Source organism: Gadus macrocephalus, chromosome 17 (genome assembly GCF_031168955.1).
Source record: "Gadus macrocephalus chromosome 17, ASM3116895v1".
Lineage (NCBI taxonomy): Eukaryota > Metazoa > Chordata > Actinopteri > Gadiformes > Gadidae > Gadus > Gadus macrocephalus.
In genome coordinates, this window is record NC_082398.1 from 7,464,601 (window position 1) to 7,485,868 (window position 21,268).

The 21,268-nt window shown below is 43.2% G+C and overlaps 1 protein-coding gene and 2 long non-coding RNA genes across 3 annotated transcripts in view; 1 reads left to right on the plus strand and 2 right to left on the minus strand.

The window, feature by feature from the left end:
• acap1 (ArfGAP with coiled-coil, ankyrin repeat and PH domains 1) overlaps positions 1–21,268 on the plus strand; it is a 48,018-nt gene that overhangs the window by 23,009 nt on the left and 3,741 nt on the right. The window lies entirely within an intron of this gene.
• Positions 1–21,268, minus strand: part of LOC132445458 (uncharacterized) — a 31,583-nt gene that overhangs the window by 1,730 nt on the left and 8,585 nt on the right. The window lies entirely within an intron of this gene.
• Positions 23–4,099, minus strand: LOC132445459 (uncharacterized). The gene is made up of 2 exons (XR_009522592.1): positions 4,033–4,099; positions 23–477 (listed from the first exon to the last, which is right to left on the minus strand). It is a non-coding gene; the product is annotated as an uncharacterized LOC132445459 (long non-coding RNA).

Consider the following 21,268-nt stretch of genomic DNA (forward strand, 5'->3'; position numbering starts at 1 on the left):
GGCTAGGTATGACTCGGAGTGGTAAATATTCAACAAGTGGTTTATTACAACAAAGACAAGGTAAACAAGCTTATGTTCTGGAGGTGGTTCATGAAGCATCTCTCGAACACATGTAAGAAAAGTTTATATTGGAAGTGGTCGGACTTGTAAATAAGCCACGCCTTAATGTTCTAATTTACCCAGGTAAACCTTGGGTCTGTCATTGCCTTAGCGGAAATGGCAAAGTGGCCATATTTGTAGTCCTTAACCCGTCTACAAACTCATAAAACCTTATATGGTGTGTCCATTATGTGGAGAAGAAACCATTCATGAATGTTAGCTTGAAACATGTCATCCCTTGTTGGTAAGGGCCGGATCCACCTGGCGTTCGTAGAAGAGGATGGATGCAGATTGTTTTCACAATTTCGTTATTGTAGGTGAGCCAGCCGTCTCGAGTGACGCCTGCCCCCACCAGAAGTCTTTCACTTAGAAAATGACCTATGAGGAAGAAAGGGCATGTGGACTTTATATATATATATATATATATATATATATATATATATATATATATATATATATATATATATATATATATATATATATATTAGGGCTGTAACGATACACAAATTCACGATTCGGTTTGTATCACGATTTTTGACCCACGGTTCGATACATCCCACGATTCTTTTAAATTTAAAAAGCATTTTATTTAAACAACACTTAAATACCAATTATCTTAATGTAACATTTAATAACAAATAATTTGGAACACTGAACAGATTTGAACCGAAATAATACTATTAAAGTATAGCTAAATTAATAAAGAAATAACCAAAGATTGCAGTTGGAGGATGCTTTTTGCTGGTAGGCATAATCAGGGGCGGAGTGGGGCACTAATAGCCACCGGGAGAATCCTCCCCGGTCCGGCCCCACCCCCCTGCAACACCGTTTATTTATATATTTTTTCAGTAATAATTTTTTTTTTTGGTAAAAATGAATGATATAATTATAATTAAGAAATTAAAAATGGGTAAAATAGGTCACAATTCTGCTCTGTGCGGAAGAGAATTGGCGCTCCGAGAATTGGCGCACTTCCTTACAAGACCAGTAACCATAGCAACGCCGGTAAACAAAAGCACTCCGGATGGCCGTAGTGCTCCCCGCACTACAGCCATCCGGAGGCGCAGAGCTTTTGGCCGTGATATTATCTATAAAATTATATTATACTATTATATAATATAGAACGTTATAAGACGCTGTCACCTAGTGTGAGAGGAGAGTTGACGGAGTGACCTAGTTTCAAAGTTTATACCATTTATGCTCGGTAATACCGGTGTAACGTTGACACGACTAGACGACTACAACTCTTTAATGCCTGATTTCAGCACTTAGATGCATCCCCCTCCAGCATCCGCTTCTTCTTTATTCTGGCCTTTTCAACCCCTCCTTTCTCTTTTCTCTTCTTGCCTTCCATGAGTGCCACAACAAGCAAAAGCAAGCAACCACGAACTTGCTCGCCTTCTCTGTCTGACGCGTCTTTAGGGCTATCCCCTACATTTCCGAAAATTGACTTGACCTGCAAGCTGTTTATTGGATAAACGCATTTCCCAATCCCAGGAGTCTTTGCTCCATTACGTCAATTCAAGAACAAACATATTAAAGTAAACTGTAGTTCGTATTATTTATTCATGGCCATGAAAGTTCTGTAACGCCTGAATAATGAAGAATTAAATGAAGTAAAAAAAAAATATATAAAAAAAAAACCATGAATGAGACATAGAGAGTAAGCAAGTGGTATAAATATTGGTTGGATGTTCTTAAGACATATATTGTTTATTTCGGGGATTTTCACGGCGTCTTGGCGGGGAATAAATTATGCTCAGGGCCGGCTTGCAGACGCCTCGCGGCCGCTCACAACTGTGGGCCGGTCCAACTGACTTCGCAGGCTGCTACACAATTGTGGGCCGGTCCACCTGAACTCGCTGGCCGGCCGGCCGACCGGGAAATCTCCCGATCGTCCCGACGGCCACTCCGCCTCTGGGCATAATAGAGCCCCTTTAACTGTTGGTTGGTTTATTCAAATATCCTTATTAGCGCTTCTTATTAGGCTATGTAGCTTAAATAATGACATAATCAGGCCGTATAGAATGCAACATGTTTAATAGCCTAACTTTCAATAGATGAGGAAAAACATGAACGTCGCAATTACGAGTAGCATATGTGTGTGCGGGAGAATGGCAGTGTGCGTATGCGTGTGTGAGTGACGTCAGCGAGTGAGTGGACGAGCGAGGAGAGCGAGCGGTAGCGCGTGTGTCTAGTGAAGAAGCGAACGAGTCCGGTAGAATAAAGTACCCATCCTGTCAATAATCGGTGGCCGCTTCATTCCGACCTATAAGCAGACAAACTGCCAGTCAAATCACACAAAACAATAGAGACAGGATCACACAGGCCATTTTTTTTCGCGCTTGGCCCACTAAATAAATGTCGTTCATATCGCATATGAGGACTTCGACGGCTGTGGAGAAATGCAATCCTCCGTAGCCACGGAGAGCTGTGATCACAGAGAGGGCATCTCGTCACATATTTACGGCATCGATAGGAGGGGGCGCTGTCAGCAGACTATTATTTAGACAAATTATTAGCATATTTCAATCGGACAATTTGACCGAAGAGTTAGAAAGAGCATATCGCGCTTCTGCCTTCTCACACCGCGAGACAGGTTCGTGGCTTTGAGTATCGCGATTTTCGGTTTGATACGCGTATCGTTACAGCCCTAATATATATATATATATATATATATATATAGTACCATCATGTACACATTGGTCTGTAACCGCAAGCCTTGTAGCATAAGCATGAATCTCAATCCAGTTAAAGGGGTAGTTCGGAATTTTGGACATAGGGCCTGATTCCCAAGTGAGCATTGGTATTCTATATCACTGGAGACAGTTTTCAACACATTTCATACAGTCCTTCTAGTTGCAGAGTTCGCTCGTGCTAGGCTAGCGCAAGTCAACGGGCAATGCTAGCCTGCTATTAAAAACAGTCTTACCCACTCCACAGTACACCCGAGGTAAATCAATTATAACGCCAGACTATAGATTTAAATGTCTGTGTTGATAGAATAATGTTAGAAATAAAACTAACCTTGCATCGCATGAATCATCGAGGGACTACTCTCTCAGCAGAAGCGGAATTTTACTATGCGCTGGTTAGGTTTGTAACCGAATCACGACAGAAGAACGTAAACAGAGAAGCGTGGGACAGAAGCGCAATTGAACGACTAGGCAACATGATGGTTCAGTGTGCTTTTAGAAATTGTAGAAATAAACGGTACAGATGGGCACCACAAAGTTTCCACCAATTTCCAGTGCGAGATCCAGAAAGGACTCAACAGTGGCTTGTTGCTGCTGGCTTGGACATCAAAACACCGGCTCGTACATGTACGGTTCGTTGGATACAACAAATTCCTCATAATCGTCTTCAAAAGCAGATGCATCGCTAACTCCTCCAAACGTGGGCATATCTTGTTAATTGAATACACTTATAGAATTCCTTCGTTCACTGTACTCTGCGTTTGTAGCAATGACAGCGGCAGGTAACCTAGGTATCAGTCCGCCGCTGCCGTAGCCTACGTACAGGAATATAAACACTGCTGCTGAGACCCCGCAATTCCCTCAAAATGCAATGCAATGCAAGGTTGGTTTTATTTCTAACATTATTCTATAAACAGACATTTAGATTTATAGTCTGTCGTTATACTTGATTTACCTCGGGTGTACTGTGGAGTGGGTAAGACTGTTTTTAATAGCAGGCTAGCATTGCCCGTTGACTTGCGCTAGCCTAGCACGAGCGAACTCTGCAACTAGAAGGACCGTATGAAATTTGTTGAAAACTGTCTCCAGTGATATAGAATACCAATGCTCACTTGGGAATCAGGCCCTATGTCCAAAATTCCGAACTACCCCTTTAATGAATGCTAGGCAGTCTGCATCCACTCTGATCTGGAAGCTTGAAGCTGTACTCTACAAATGACTTCAATGTTCTTCTTACCATTGTCAGTTCCTGATCCGATATGGCTGATGACACTCACCAGCTTGTACCGGAATGCCTCCTGAAAATAAGGAAAATATAGACAACGTTCTAGCTTACATATTTCTGAATTGAGTATAAAGATGCAGTATAAAAGTTACATGAACATGAACGACAAGCACAATAAATGTTAAATGTAATCTATGTAGATATTTACCTGTGTGGCAGGCAGGAGACCGGAAAGATCCAGTTCTCTGCAAAGAACCACTGGATGATTCAACTTTCCTTTCATGCCATTTTTGTCCTTCTCAATCCGGTTCAGATGGAAGATAAAGACACTGGGGGAAGAGGAGCATAAAGAGGAAAAGATTAAAGATATTTTTGTTGTTGACGGAGACGGAGGGGTGTTAAGGTAGGTTGTTGAATCTTTGCTGCCTATTGTTCACTGTATATTTGTCTAACTGAACTAAACATATAAAAATAAAATCAAACAAGACTGTGTTATACTGTCAGTTGATGTGTTAATATGGTGAAACTGGTTTGGTTAATTTATTTAAAATAACTCTATCCAGAATATCCAAGCAATGTGTCAATGGATCAGTTCATTATGTGGTCAGTGTGTCTAACCTGGGCAGTGTCTTCAAGGCACAATGATGTGATCCGCAAGAACCACACAGGGTCTGGAAATAAAGGTGCTCAAGGACTTTTGTTGGAGGTCATGGAAGAGGTTAAGGCTCAACAGGCTCTGCAGGACAGCGTTCATGTAGCATGTCTTCGACAGGTTGGGGAACCTGAGATACAAACACAAGAAGCCGGAAGGAATCTTTCGTCATTCAAGATTGATTATCCTTATTAATCCTCGACAGGAAATTTGGGTGTCACAGCATATTACAGTAAACTGTATGAACCATTTTCAAGTTGCAGGGGTTTATTTGCGGGGTTGAAGCTGGCCCTGCCAGCAATATGTTTGGCATATTATGAAGTCTGTCGGTCTGTCTGTCTGTGTACTCTGAGCTCTCAGAAGATGGCTGCATTGAAAGACGAAAATGACCCGGCCATTGACACTTTAAAAAGGGCTTATGTCATGCCACCAGGTGTGGGTGTTATTAGCTGGTACAAGCCGTTTGGAACAAGGAAGGAATTATTTCCATAGTGACATGGAAATAATTGCCATTTCCATAGTGACATCACAAGTGGGTGTGTCCACCTAGATGTACACTGGATAGATCAGTCTACCAGCCTACCCCTTGTGACTGTAGCAAACGTTGCTCATCTATCCTTTATATATCTAGGTGGACGCGCCCACTTGTGTTACTATGAAAAACATTCCTTCCCTGTGCCAAAAGGCTTGCACCAGCTAATCACACCCACACCTGGGGGCATGACATGAGCTCTTTAAAGACTCAAGTGGAAACTCAGAATCCCGTCGGTCTGTCTATCTGTCTACTCGTAGCACTCCCAGGTAAAAAGCCGAAATATTCAATTAACTCGAGGAGAAAATGTCCGACCTAGCAGCTTCTCTCAGAGGGGAGACGGCTGTATTGAATGCCGAAAATGACCTGGCCATTAAAGGTCCCATGGCATGCTACTTTATGGACAATAATAAGAATAATAATAATAATAATAATAAATAATAAAAAAATGATTTTATATTGCGCCTTTCAGGATACTCAAGGTCGCTTCACAAGAGTGGGAGGTGAGGGTGTATGTGTTGGCAAGTGAGTGAGAGTGCAAAATAAGCAAGGCGCTGGGTGGGGTCATGAGTTAGAGGCCCTAGGCCTCAGAGAAAAGGTGTGCTTTCGTGTACTTTTTGAGTCCCACAATGAGCTTTCAACAAACGTGCCGTTTTTTTAGAGGCGGGTCAAAGTGGAGGGTGGGGGTGTGGCCCTGAGCAGCTTGCGGCCACTGTATCATGAGAGCTCTATATCTAAATAATATCATATTATAAATAGATATCTATATCATATTAATATATATTATCACGGCAAAAAGCTGTGTGCGCCTCAAGACGATATTATGAATCTCAAACGACTGCGTCGGGTTCTCCGACGTCTCTAGTTCTTCCACTTCCACATCACTCTGAGGTAGACTGAACCGCGACAAGGAGGAGAAAGGGATTGTTGCCCGCGATTGTTGTCAGTGATTGTCCCCCGCCGGAGCCCTGCTGCCGAGGCGGTCGGTGGTGCCTCGGCAGCGGGCAAGCGGGCAGTGGGCAAGCGGGGAGCGGGGTTCCGGTGGGAGACAATCGCGGGCAACAATCTCTTTCTCCTCAACGTCGCGGTTCATGTACTTCAGGGGTCAAAGTCAAAGTTCCTTTCCCCCAGTTCCTTCTCAACCATGGCTGGGATAACCCCTTACTACGAGTCTCGTTGTAGAAATACCGAGACGTCAGCGAACCCGACGTCTTATGCGCCACAACACCAACAGCAGAACAGTTATCCAAATAACAAAGAAGTGTACAACAGTCTTAGCTCATTGTCTCATTGGCGGGCCAAATTCTCTAGGTGGGCAAAGCAGAGAAGGTGAGGTAACCTGGCCCCTTATCACGACATATGGGGCCGAAATCTAACACTTCTAACACTTCTAACACATCTAACACAAAAGGGTGTGATTAGCTGGTACAGGCCGTTTGGAACAGGGAAGGAATGATTTCCATGGTGCTAATCATGCCCAAACTTCACTCTGCCAAACGGGTTAGACCAGCTAATCACACCCACACTAATGGCAGGACATGAGCCCTTGAAAGACTCAAGTGGAAACTCAGAATTCCACACTGAAGGAGATAGCTGCGTCCGCTTCCGAAACCGTGGTGTAGTCGCAAAACAAAGTTGAGCGCCTCTCTAACCAAGTGGAACAACTGTCTGATAAATGTGTGGATTAAGAGGGACGATCTAAGAGACAGAACATACTGCCGGGGTGCGAAAGGGAAAAGAAAGTGAGAAAACTACGAGGGTTTGCTGCGCAGCTGCTCAAAAAAGCCCTGCCTGGACTTAACCGAGACCCGCAGTGACAGAACGAGCCCACAGAGCCCTAAAGACACATCAGAATGACGGGTTACACTACTGTCACACCCATGAGGAAATCATATGGACAGCTACTGGCAATAGCCTACTAAGAATCTGAAATGTGGGGATCCAAATCTAAGGGGATGTGTTGCCACAGTTTACCTTGAAAAAGTAATCAGATTACTGATTACTAGTTACTCCTTAAAATAGTAACTTAGTTACTTACTGATTGCTTGATTTTAAAAGTAACTAAGTTAGATTACTTTATTAGTTACGTTTAGCTGCGAAAACACCCCCTGCCGCCTCAAAATAAAAAATTACAACCGGTTTTGCCAAAACTAACTTTTGGCAAACCCCTCAACAATTTTTCTTCCAACCCCCCCCCCCCCCCCCCATTTTGTCTTCCTGGATCCTCGGCTTACCGATGCAGCAACCAATCACGTCCGGGGAAAGGCACATCAAAACTAACATAAATGTAAACAAATCACATGCATGGAAAAACATATGGTAATTTTCATGGCCATCGACAAACGGAGGGTTTTACCCATGAGGGCGGGGCGTCGGTCCGCAACCGTAACAGAGACAAATACGCTTCACACGCACACGCACTCTCACACAAACAGGCAGACAGACAGACAGACACACACACACACACACCACTCCATCGCTCCCAATCAAATCGGCGATCCGGTAAAAAAATTGTAACGCACAGTGTCTTTGATGAGTAACTTTAATCTGATTACTGGTTTGGAAATAGTAACGCGTTAGATTACTCGTTACTGAAAAAAGTGGTCCGAGGCCAGTAACGCGTTACTAATTAACACGTTACTGGCATCACTGGTGTGGTGTGTGTGTGTGTGTGTGTGTGTGGAATCCGTACCTGATCAGGTGGTCTGAAGGAAGCAAGCTCAAGGACTTGTGTTGGAGGTCACGGACCACCTTATTGAAGAGGTTAAGGCTCAACAGGCTCTGCAGGACCGCGTTCATGTAGCATGTCTTCGACAGGTTGGGGAACCTGAGACACAAAGCAATCTTTCGTCATTCAAGATTGATGTTCCTTATTAATCCTCGACAGGAAATTTGGGTGTCACAGCATATTACAGTAAACTGTATGAACCATTTTCAAGTTGCAGGGGTTTATTTGCAGGGGTTGAAGCTGGCCCTGCCAGCAATATGTTTGGCATATTATGAAGTCTGTCGGTCTGTCTGTCTGTGTACTCTGAGCTCTCAGAAGATGGCTGCATTGAAAGACGAAAATGACCCGGCCATTGACACTTTAAAAAGGGCTTATGTCATGCCACCAGGTGTGGGTGTTATTAGCTGGTACAAGCCGTTTGGAACAAGGAAGGAATTATTTCCATAGTGACATGGAAATAATTGCCATTTCCATAGTGACATCACAAGTGGGTGTGTCCACCTAGATGTACACTGGATAGATCAGTCTACCAGCCTACCCCTTGTGACTGTAGCAAACGTTGCTCATCTATCCTTTATATATCTAGGTGGACGCGCCCACTTGTGTTACTATGAAAAACATTCCTTCCCTGTGCCAAAAGGCTTGCACCAGCTAATCACACCCACACCTGGGGGCATGACATGAGCTCTTTAAAGACTCAAGTGGAAACTCAGAATCCCGTCGGTCTGTCTATCTGTCTACTCGTAGCGCTCCCAGGTAAAAAGCCGAAATATTCAATTAACTCGAGGAGAAAATGTCCGACCTAGCAGCTTCTCTCAGAGGGGAGATGGCTGTATTGAATGCCGAAAATGACCTGGCCATTAAAGGTCCCATGGCATGCTACTTTATGGACAATAATAATAATAATAATAATAAATAATAAAAAATTTATTTTATATAGCGCCTTTCAGGATACTCAAGGTCGCTTCACAAGAGTGGGAGGTGAGGGTGTATGTGTTGGCAAGTGAGTGAGAGAGCAAAATAAGCAAGGCGCTGGGTGGGGTCATGAGTTAGAGGCCCTAGGCCTCAGAGAAAAGGTGTGCTTTCGTGTACTTTTTGAGTCCCACAATGAGCTTTCAACAAACGTGCCGTTTTTTTAGAGGCGGGTCAAAGTGGAGGGTGGGGGTGTGGCCCTGAGCAGCTTGGAGACAATCGCGGGCAACAATCTCTTTCTCCTCAACGTCGCGGTTCATGTACTTCAGGGGTCAAAGTCAAAGTTCCTTTCCCCCAGTTCCTTCTCAACCATGGCTGGGATAACCCCTTACTACGAGTCTCGTTGTAGAAATACCGAGACGTCAGCGAACCCGACGTCTTATGCGCCACAACACCAACAGCAGAACAGTTATCCAAATAACAAAGAAGTGTACAACAGTCTTAGCTCATTGTCTCATTGGCGGGCCAAATTCTCTAGGTGGGCAAAGCAGAGAAGGTGAGGTAACCTGGCCCCTTATGACGACATATGGGGCCGAAATCTAACACTTCTAACACTTCTAACACATCTAACACAAAAGGGTGTGATTAGCTGGTACAGGCCGTTTGGAACAGGGAAGGAATGATTTCCATGGTGCTAATCATGCCCAAACTTCACTCTGCCAAACGGGTTAGACCAGCTAATCACACCCACACTAATGGCAGGACATGAGCCCTTGAAAGACTCAAGTGGAAACTCAGAATTCCACACTGAAGGAGATAGCTGCGTCCGCTTCCGAAACCGTGGTGTAGTCGCAAAACAAAGTTGAGCGCCTCTCTAACCAAGTGGAACAACTGTCTGATAAATGTGTGGATTAAGAGGGACGATCTAAGAGACAGAACATACTGCCGGGGTGCGAAAGGGAAAAGAAAGTGAGAAAACTACGAGGGTTTGCTGCGCAGCTGCTCAAAAAAGCCCTGCCTGGACTTAACCGAGACCCGCAGTGACAGAACGAGCCCACAGAGCCCTAAAGACACATCAGAATGACGGGTTACACTACTGTCACACCCATGAGGAAATCATATGGACAGCTACTGGCAATAGCCTACTAAGAATCTGAAATGTGGGGATCCAAATCTAAGGGGATGTGTTGCCACAGTTTACCTTGAAAAAGTAATCAGATTACTGATTACTAGTTACTCCTTAAAATAGTAACTTAGTTACTTACTGATTGCTTGATTTTAAAAGTAACTAAGTTAGATTACTTTATTAGTTACGTTTAGCTGCGAAAACACCCCCTGCCGCCTCAAAATAAAAAATTACAACCGGTTTTGCCAAAACTAACTTTTGGCAAACCCCTCAACAATTTTTCTTCCACCCCCCCCCCCCCCCCCCCCCCATTTTGTCTTCCTGGATCCTCGGCTTACCGATGCAGCAACCAATCACGTCCGGGGAAAGGCACATCAAAACTAACATAAATGTAAACAAATCACATGCATGGAAAAAGAGCCCGACCGATATAGGATTTTTAAGGCCGATACCGATACGAATATTTTGTGATTAAAAAATCCGATATGCCGATATATCGGCCGATATATATATAAAAAAAAAAATCCAGAAACGCGCAACAAAACAAACAGATTTCCCTAACATTGGTTATTTGTAGTTATCCTTTAAATCCTTTTCACTCTCAACTAACACGTAACAACAGCAAAACTGGACATGGTAGTCATGAATTAAGTCATGCTTATCGACTTTAGAGAATTGATGGGGATGTTCTTTTAATTGTTATTCAAGCAATGTATGTCTTGTGACAGTTGCCAACTTACCATGAAAACACTTGCACACATGAGCTGTGTTGGAAATCATTCCCTATTCACTCCCTCACTATTCCCTATATAGTGTTTATGATATAGTGCACTATATAGGGAACGAACAAACGAGAATTCGGACACTACGCTGAACATTTCTAAGCGTCATTTGCGTCAGTAAATGCGCCGGGTCCTTTGTGTGACGCAGACAGATGCTCCCACATCATGTAAACAAACCGGGTAATCCCGAGGAAAGCTGGAGCTTGTATTGATGTTGAATGCAACATTTCCTTGATCAAGTTTTTTTTATTAATTTTGAATATTACATTTTCTATGTTAACTCCCAATTAAATTGTTGACATCTCTAAACGAAAGCCGGAGACTCCATCATTAAATGTATTAGTTTTCGCGGTTATTCAGCTTCTTCTTCTCCTCCAAAAGAACACTACCGCATTGCATTGTGGTATACGGAGTAACAAGTAGGGAACATCGTGGTATGTACACTCACATTTTAGTGCATGAAATTAACCACTGAGAATTCGAACACCACTGCAAAATGGCGAGCACCCTATATAGTGCACTATATCCGTGATAGGGAATGATTTCGAACACAGCTATGAACAACACCGATGATCTCCGTCGATCTCCGTCATTCACTCTGCCTGAATCAGCGGGTTTGGGGCGTTAGAGCGCCCTCTGGTGGACAATCTTTTTTTTTATTATTATTTTTTATATTCATTTATCGGCCATTATAATGCCGATACCGAATAGTTTGAAAAATGCCTAACATCGGCCGATAATATCGGCCTGCCGATATATCGGTCGGGCTCTAAAAAACACATGGTAATTTTCATGGCCATCGACAAACGGAGGGTTTTACCCATGAGGGCGGGGCGTCGGTCCGCAACCGTAACAGAGACATATACGCTTCACACGCACACGCACTCTCACACAAACAGGCAGACAGACAGACAGACAGACACACACACACACACCACTCCATCGCTCCCAATCAAATCGGCGATCCGGTAAAAAAATTGTAACGCACAGTGTCTTTGATGAGTAACTTTAATCTGATTACTGGTTTGGAAATAGTAACGCGTTAGATTACTCGTTACTGAAAAAAGTGGTCCGAGGCCAGTAACGCGTTACTGGCATCACTGGTGTGGTGTGTGTGTGTGTGTGTGTGTGTGTGGAATCCGTACCTGATCAGGTGGTCTGAAGGAAGCAAGCTCAAGGACTTGTGTTGGAGGTCACGGACCACCTTATTGAAGAGGTTAAGGCTCAACAGGCTCTGCAGGACCGCGTTCATGTAGCATGTCTTCGACAGGTTGGGGAACCTGAGACACAAAGCAATCTTTCGTCATTCAAGATTGATGTTCCTTATTAATCCTCTACAAGAATTGTGTGTGTCCCAGCATATTACGGCAAACTGTATGAACCGTTTTTAAGTTGCAGGGGTTTATTTGTAGGGGATGAAACTGGCCCTGCCAGCAATATGTTTGGCATGACGTCTGTCTACTCTCCCGGGTAAAAGCCGAAATATGCAATGAATTCAAGGAGAACATTTTTGACCTAGCAGCTTCTCTGAGAGGGGAGATGGCTTTATTGAAAGCCGAAAAATTACCCGGCCATTAACACTTTAAAAAAGGCTCAGGTCATGCCACCAGGTGTGGGTGTGATTATATGCAAGCCGTTTGAAACAGGAGGTGAAACAGGAAGGTAAGAGAGAGGGAAATCATTCCTTCCCTGGCTGTACCAAACGGGTTTCACCAGCTAATCACACACACACACACACCTGTTGTCATAACAAATGCGGACTTAAACGAAACCCGCAGTGACAGAACGAGCCCACAGAGCCCTAAAGACCAAGGCCACCTTAATGCACGGGCTGAAGCTTGTGCACGGTAATGCACGGTAGCTTCTCTACCTATCTAAAATGAGGATTACATACAACGGGAAATAATCTGTCTTTACCGACCCTGATGATGCAGAGGAACAGCACTTCGGAGGTAAACAATATTTTAACTTGACTCTTAACTTAATTCAAGACACTTCTCGATTTCTTCTAGTGTGTGGGTGTGGGTGTGGTTGTGTCATGTTCTTTTGAAAAGGTGACTGAATCAGGATAGCTTTTAACTCACTTTATTTAGTAAAGGTTTGGTCTAATCTCTATGAAGCAAAAGGTGAGACACTTAGCTGGGCATCCGAGGTGGCCCTGCCTCTAGGGGGTGGGCAATTAATTTCCCCGGCGATCGGCATAGGCGAGCTAGGCGACCGCCTAGGGCGACAAATGCGTTGGGGGCGCCCTCTGGTGGCTCCCTTAATCAGTCAATTAAAATATACGACGCGAACGGAGAAGGGAGGGGGCGCGGGAGCAATCGCCAGGGCGGCCCGAAACCGTCACCGTTTTCATTGCCATAACAACGTGAGATAATCAACAAGTACATGTTCTAATACTATGAGATTATAAGAATGTTTTATAAAATGTATGTTGATACAATCCGATATCAATAAAGCAATATTTGTTTTGAAGTTCACAATTTACTTTCTCTTCACATTTTTAGTATCCATTTTCAATATCCCAGTTTACCTTGAAAACCAATCTGTTTCAGTAACTGTGTAAATACAAAAAAAGGGGGGAATTATAATAATAATAATAATAATAATAATAATAATAATACATTTTATTTAACAGCGCCTTTCAGGTCACTCAAGGACACTTTACAAATTTAAAACAATTTAAAACAAGGGCAAACAAATAACAAAACCATTAAAAGTGCAAGTAAAAAACATGACAACTATTATGGTCATTCATAAGCAAAAATTACCCAAAAGAAATGTAATATACATCAGATTTGTCATTACAGTTCACATGCATTTGATTATTCCTTCATCCAAATCGTCTTTTTTCCTTTCATCACTCTAGTTGTTCAGAACTGCATTATTTAGCTCGCACTGCCATCTATTGGCTTAGACACTAAGAAAATAAAGGTCACAGAATCTTAAAGAAAAATCTTGGATAATATAATACTGCATTTACAACAGTGTTGTCTATAACTCATGTTACGTATTTTAAGAATCTAAGCTACCCACACATAGACCCATGAAGCAGGACCAAACATATAAGCCGTAAATACTATTAGCCACAAGGGGAGCAAGACCTTATTAGAGGTTGCTCCAGCCACAGATGGCAGCGCCTTTTAAATATATGAAGAAGCCGAAGCCATTACGGCACCCCGGCCACGCCCACTAGGCCACGCCCACTTGGCGGTCTCTACCTGAGGACACGAGGTGGGGATCGCCAGAGATTTGCAGCGACACCCGCGAAGGGTCACGGGCCTCTGCCCGTGGCCCATAGTAGCCAGAGTTATTATCTCTCACACGTGTTCCACTCTTTAGCTACAAATCCCTCCGTATAGCTTCACTTACCATGCCGAAACATGCCGAAACATGCCGACGACTTTATAATAAATGAAGTGAGTTTAAAGCAACCCGGGATTGGACAACTTTCTTCGAGAATATGCAATACTCAGATAAAAAGGTTGAGTTATCAACAATTTATTTCTGGGGTAGGCCTACTACGAAATTGCGCCAGCTGGACATTCAGTGGAATTGGATGTGTTTCGCGCCGCTTCGACGGAGTCCGGCAGCTCCTCCGGCGCGGGGAGCTCGGCGGCAGTCCGGCAGCTCAGCTCCCGGAGTGAAATCCCTTTCTTCTCCATGTCGCGGTTCATGGACTTCAGAGAGTCAAGGCCAAAGTTCCTTTCCCCCAATTCTTCTCAACCATGGCCGAGATATCCCCCACTAATAAAGGTCTTACTTGCTGTGGAAGTACAGAGACGTCAGACGCGGTCTTTATGATTCATAATATCATCCGAGGCGCACATAGCTTTTGGACGTGATATTAGATATAATATTTTATAAATACCCATATTTAATATTATTATGTTAGGTTAGCCTATATTATACAGATATAGAGCTCCAGGAGTCTGCAAACGGCAACAACCCCTTCTCCTCCATGCTGTGGTTCAGTCTGACAGCTCATTGGTCAATGGGCAGCAGCTCATTTAAAGCTACAGACACCAGAAACAGCGCTGAAGGGACTGAAACAGAGGGGAATAGCGGTAGCCGAGATATTTTTTTTTCCCTAAATGCTATTTCCAGCAAACAGCTTCAAAAACATGTTTTCTGGAACTCAAATACTATGTTTACTTCTTATCTGACCTTATTTCCTTCACGTTACCGCTTGCCTTCAGGTTTTATAGCCCCCAGTTTGCCCCTCTCATTTTCCATCTTGGAAACCAATTATCCTCTTAACACACACTTTGATTCCTAATACTTAACCAAATAATATAATGGTCACACTGTCACCAAGACAACTTCCATTAACCTCCCACTGACTTGCCCCATCTGATCAGATACTATTGTAAGATCTAATGCTGTCTCTGTTCCATGAGTTCAGAGACGTGCGGTGAGGTTCGTGGCTGGTGAGGCACTGACTTTTTCAGAGTCAGACTTAAAAATATATGAACCCAATTGTGATATAGTAGGCTACAGGCCTTTAACAGTAGAGGGCGCCACTGTTCTATGTATGGTGAGTTAGTGCAGAGTCACAATGTTTATAGTCGGAACAGAAGATGCTCAGTACGACAGTTTTGATAGAATTTGCTATTAAAATAGATTACGTGCAAAAATAAATCCAAGTCTACTCGCACTTGTGCGACAGGTTGCTAATGAGGAAATAGGCCTACTTCATTTTTCATTTTATTTTATTTTTTGAGCGATGCACAGCATTGCTTAGAAGAGCTCAAAATGTACACTTGCCCAATCGGGTAGTCTTTACCCGAATTTGGCGGTTGAAAGATGTGTGCTCAGGAAGCTTTTTCTATCGTCTAATAAGCTTGTGTCACAAACTGATGTAGTGCACGTGACACTGCGTAAAAGACGGAAGCATCCTGTAACACCTGTGGGCTCACTCACACGCCCCCTTCAGTGTGGCAGAGAGACAGGCTACTGACTGCCTCATTTCATGCTTTTAAAGCACGGTTTTATGTCTGATCAGCATATTTAGTCTTCCTGAAAGACAAAATATTGTATACACATACAAAAAAAAATCTTTTTTTTTCTGTACAGGTATTCCAGGGCCAACTCCTGGTTGTTTCACCATATCTTTTCAGGCATTAACTTGTTTAATTGCTTCAGCATATGTTACCTTTTCCTCCACTTTAATTCTTTGAACCCCTGCTGCGGGTTCATGAGCCTAACACCCTTTATAGGTAGCCCTATGCTCGCCTCCAAAATCACCAGTTAACCCGGGCACCTTCCTCTTCCTTACATTTATCGTATTCATGATCCTCCCCTTCACATTTGCCACATCTTGCTTTCCCTCTACATATTGCTGCTAAATGCCCAAATTTGTGACATTTAAAGCATCGAAGTGGTGGGATGTATTGTGGCAACCCGGCACGGTGAGCGAACCGCCACCTCAAACAGCACACGATTCTCTTAATTTCTTAAGCCAAAGGCACTTTTAATAATACAAAACAAGGATCTCTTGCTTAAAAGAACAAAGAAACACAGGTTTTCCTCACAGCCAGGCCAAGAGAGCCCTGAATGCACCTTGGAGCAGGCTATTTAAGGTCTGCTTTCCCACTGGCCCTCAGGTGCTCTGCATCAAGTTGATTGGCAAAGGCTGGGTTGCCACAGTATGCACGCACTTCGTAGCTCATAAAGCCTACTCTAATTCTTGTTGGTAGTATTTCCTCTCTCATGGACAGTAATATGGATAAACTCTCTTTCTTAACACCATCTTTGCTGTACATCAACCTCTTTACCCTTTCCACCCTAGGTCCCATTACATTTCTCATAATATCATCTGTAGTCAGTTCAGTTGAGACCCCTATCACTACTTGTACTAGTCTTTTCCTCTCCCACAAAACACACTTCACTTTATTCCCCTCCAAAGTTGTCATTTTAACCAAAAGATCTTGCTGACTGTAATCAACACATGAATAATTAAACTTCCATCTTTTAGTGGTTTAACTGATACAGTTCTTACAGCGTCATGCAACGCTTTAGACAGCTTCAGTGGGTTTAAGGAACATGGAGAATCAAACTGAAGTTTTACCATCAGTTCTTCCTGTCGTCTTACGTTTACGCTACCACAACTTTCTTCACCCGAACCCAAACAATCATCATTCGAATTACTGTTACTCTTTTTATCTTTTTACCTCTCCTAGGTAGTACTTTCTCCCATTTTTCATGGTTTGTTTCTCCCGCGTTCTCACCCTCCATCTCCTCCTCCTCCTCCTCCTCCTCCTCAATCCTCCTCCTCAATCCCTTCTACTATGTCCCTTCCTGCCATTGCCGTAATCCGGCGCATCACCCAGAAAACCCAACTCTCCTCATCTGTTAGCGCTCAGCTACCTCTGATCTCTAATCAACCCGGCACATAGACTCTCCTCTCAGTTCACTCAGTGCCAGATTGTTCAATGTCTTCAGTACTAGCCTCTCCAGCGTTTTCCCCTGATTTCCCGTTACCGACCCTGCCTTTCCCCAACCTGCCTGCTCTGTCTCTGTCCCCTTGATCGACCCCGCCTTCCGCCCCCGACAGCGGATCCTGCCTGCGCCCTACCTGTCTCCTATCTGCTCCTTTCTGTAAATAAAAGACATTACCAACTATCTGCCTGCCTATGTGTGCTGCATTTGGGTCCTCTCCCGATCCATTACAATAACGTTGGGTATAAATGTCACGCCCCCCTCTATCTGCTTCATCAATCTGCTGTAGCCTCGTAGTTGTATCCAACTACTATCCATGGATGGATAACGGCAATATGCCATATAGGGCCCAGAAATACGGGTTATGTTAGTCATTCTTGGATCTGAAAGGGACCTCTCAATCAAATAGCATTGGGTTTGATGCATCATCCGTCTTATTAGGGCCCCTGAACCACAGGTTATACATGTTATTCATCCCTAATATTGAAAAAGGGCCCCTAAATCAGTAAGCGTAGGATAGGATATGTCAATCAAATAAAGTGGGGTATTAAGTGTCAGGTCCCCCTCCATCTGCTTCATCAGTCTGCTGTGCAGTAGCCGCTGTTTCCGACGATGCAGCGCGACCATACAGGACAGATGTATGGGCCTCTGATGTAGGGCCCCTTAATCATGTACCAACATGGGTCGTTATGGATTGTGGCCTGCAATCCAAATGTGTATGTTGCGCTACGGCTATTCCTCACACTGCTCTCACTCACATTCCCGCTCCTGGGTCGGATTAATAAAGAATTAAGGACGAAGATGAAACAAGAACGCCTCTCCTCGCTTTCTCTCATGGCTATTGAGGGTGAGCTGACCAAGTCGTTGGACTTTTAATGATATTGTGAATGAGTTTGCGAAGCGCAAAGCCAGAGGGAGGGTTTTTAATGAGGTAGGCTAATGGGATTTCGTGATTTCTTGGCTGACATGCGCCAGACTGAATTTATGTTGCTGAACTGATACATATTGCAGAGTTTACCGCCGGCCACCAGGGGATAGTATTTGATTAAAAACCGCTGACCGGCTCAGTTAGGAGTCGGCCTTATTGTGTTTGCCAGCATTACGTTCCTGTTACAGAGGTTGGATATAAAGCTGTTAGTTAACATAATTAATATAAGGCCATTATCATTCTTTATTACTATAATGGTTGTTGTCAAGGTTGGTTAAGTTCCTGATTACATATATGTTAGACATGTGCATTTAGGAATTACTGGTTGTAGCTTACGTTGTTATATTGTGTATTGCTGCAGGGCTTCTTCAGCTTTGTCATTAAATAAGTCATTTGACATCGAGGAGTGTATTTCTTCACATGTCACATAGATCGTCCAATGCATTTCGATGGAGTCTGTTCATGATATCTTTATCCTGTGTTTTGGATAGAGTTTAATTAATTTCTATGTTCAGGCTGTGCTGCAATATGATGATGTTGGTGTAATTCCTGTGGTGTGTAGGTTTAGGCCTAAAGACAGTTTTTTGCATAGCCTATGATAAAATATCTTTTTAATCGTAACATGTTTTATAGCCTGCTTCTGAAACGTATCTGTTTGTGTGAGTAATTTGTTGAAGGTAATGTTTTCCCCCTTCATAGCGTTGTTTGTTGCCAAAGAATTCTCAATCGTCAAAAACCGTTAGGCTGTAAGGTGTGAGCAAGGCAATTCGTTTATAAAACATAGATAGGCTACATATTGGGCGTTGCTAGACCCCTTTTAGGGCACATGCCCCAGCAAAATCCCACGTTCGAGTTTTTAAAAAGCTCCATATTTGGCAGTGGATTATTTTAGATTGATAATAACGGTAAAATAAAGTTTTTTTTCTAATCCTCAATGTCAAAGCGATTTTCACCAAATTTCAGGATAACCAACAGAATCCACCCTTCCGATGGGATCAGGATAATCCTGATTTTTGGATCAAATCGATGCCAAACCGAGTTCAAAGTTTTGAAAAACCCAAAGGGCAGGTTTGATACTAAATGTAAAATCGGATTAGGTTACATGATCTGATCTCAGGTCGGAATCCTTCTTTTGCTAACCCATTTCCAAACTTTTTTGGGCCTCGGCCAATATTAATATCTATAGGCCTACTAGGACTGTTCTATCTTTATCCAAAATGTTGGGAGAAAGGATCGCCCCAAAAAGGGACGATAAATGATAACTTCATTTGATTTAAAATTCACGTCAAACGCGCATTTGCGTGACATGAAAGGCCTAGGCCCTATATAAAAAGCAAACAAAAAACGTATGAAACCAAGCAAAGAGCCGTAGGGGCCTGCGGCTGCCTATATGCGGATCGGGAGCCGCGTGGGTTGGCCAGGCCTGGATTATCCTCATTACATTTCCGGCATAAAACAATGTCCCAAATACAATTGCTAAACATTCGTTTAAATGCTTTTGATTAGCTTACATATGGCTTGGTCCTGGGGTTTTCATGGTTGTCATCGCTTAGACGATAGGCTTTCTACTCCCTTCCTATTTTAAATGGAAAATAAATAAAAGATGGTTGGAAAATCACTTAAGTAAGCTATCTATTACGTTTATAGTGTAGGCTACTGACTTGTTTATGCCACACTGAATCATTATGTTCATGCAGGCTAATTCGGAATAGCATAGCACGGTCAAGACAGAGTGCTCGACCATATTGGTTGTAGGCCTACGCGCTCCCAGGTAAGGTGTGCTCTCCCAACAAACTTTTAAATTTCCCTCATTCATTTACATATAAAAATCTAAAGGAGACTTAAATGATCTGAAACGAATATAGATCACATTACATTAGCAGAGTAGGCTAGTGCTCGCAATATAATCGTTGGTTGTTCGCGCAGGTAAGGTTTGCTCTACCAATAAACTTTAAAAAGTCTCTATTTCATTTATAAATAAAAATCAAACGGAGAGTAAAATGATCTGGAACGAAATATGTCTCAAACTCGATTACCAAAGAACACCCGCACCTTCGAGATGATTCCAGAGAGACCTCTTCTCTCGTTGAAAGCAGGCAAATAAAGAGAGCCTGATAGGAAGAGTAGAGAGGATGAATAGCCTAGTCAAGGGGGCCGGCGCTACGTGAAGTTACTCCCAGGGGCGTTGCGAGGTAGTGTGGGGGCCCCAAGTAAGAATTCTTAGGGGGCCGATTGTTGACGGGACGGGGGGGACGGGGGGGTTATGGAGCGATTTTATTTTATTTTTTTATTTTTTTTGGGGGGGACTTTTGGGGGCCCTAGTAGTGGCCCGGGGCCCCAAGCAATTGCCTGGTATGCCTAATGGGACGCGGCGCCTCTGGCACGCCCTTTAGGCTAGATCTAGATTTAGGCTAGGCAAAATATCAAAATATCTATAAAAAAAAATCTTATAAATTCAGGGTGTGTTCTTACGCCAGTTTCTGACCCACTGAAATCAAGGGTCACCTCTATACTGCCCCATCCTCAACAAAGCATAACCTCTGCTCTGATTAAAAGTCATTTCATTATTGATCCACTCCATTGGTCAATCCACTTCATATTTGATCCCCTCTAACCCTTCATACCAGAACTGTAATTAATTAATTGGGATTTACGTTCTAAAAAAATCCTATTGATCGATGGATTTATTAATTTATTCATATTGATTAAAAGGTAAAAACTAATCGGTGCGAAATAGCTAGTGGAGTGTTGGAAAATGCTGCTCTTATGGAAGATTTGAAGGAAGATGAAACCGCAGCAAATCGGGTGAGACATTGACGCGAAAAATTGAAGCCTAGAAACGCAACCCAACCTATACAATACACTCATTACAAATAATTAAGTACATACAGAGGGACATGTTGAAAAAAAGACTTTTATTAAAACTGCAATAGAGTAACCATTTACTCTCACTGTTTGTGTGTGTGTGTGTGTGTGTGTGTGTGTGTGTGTGTGTGTGTGTGTGTGTGTGTGTGTGTGTGTGTGTGTGTGTGTGTGTGTGTGTGTGTGTGTGTGTGTGTGTGTGTGTGTGTGTGTGTGTGTGTGTGTGTGCCTGTGTGCGTGTGCGTATGTGAACGACAAATTCATACAATGTTTTAAAGGATGTAA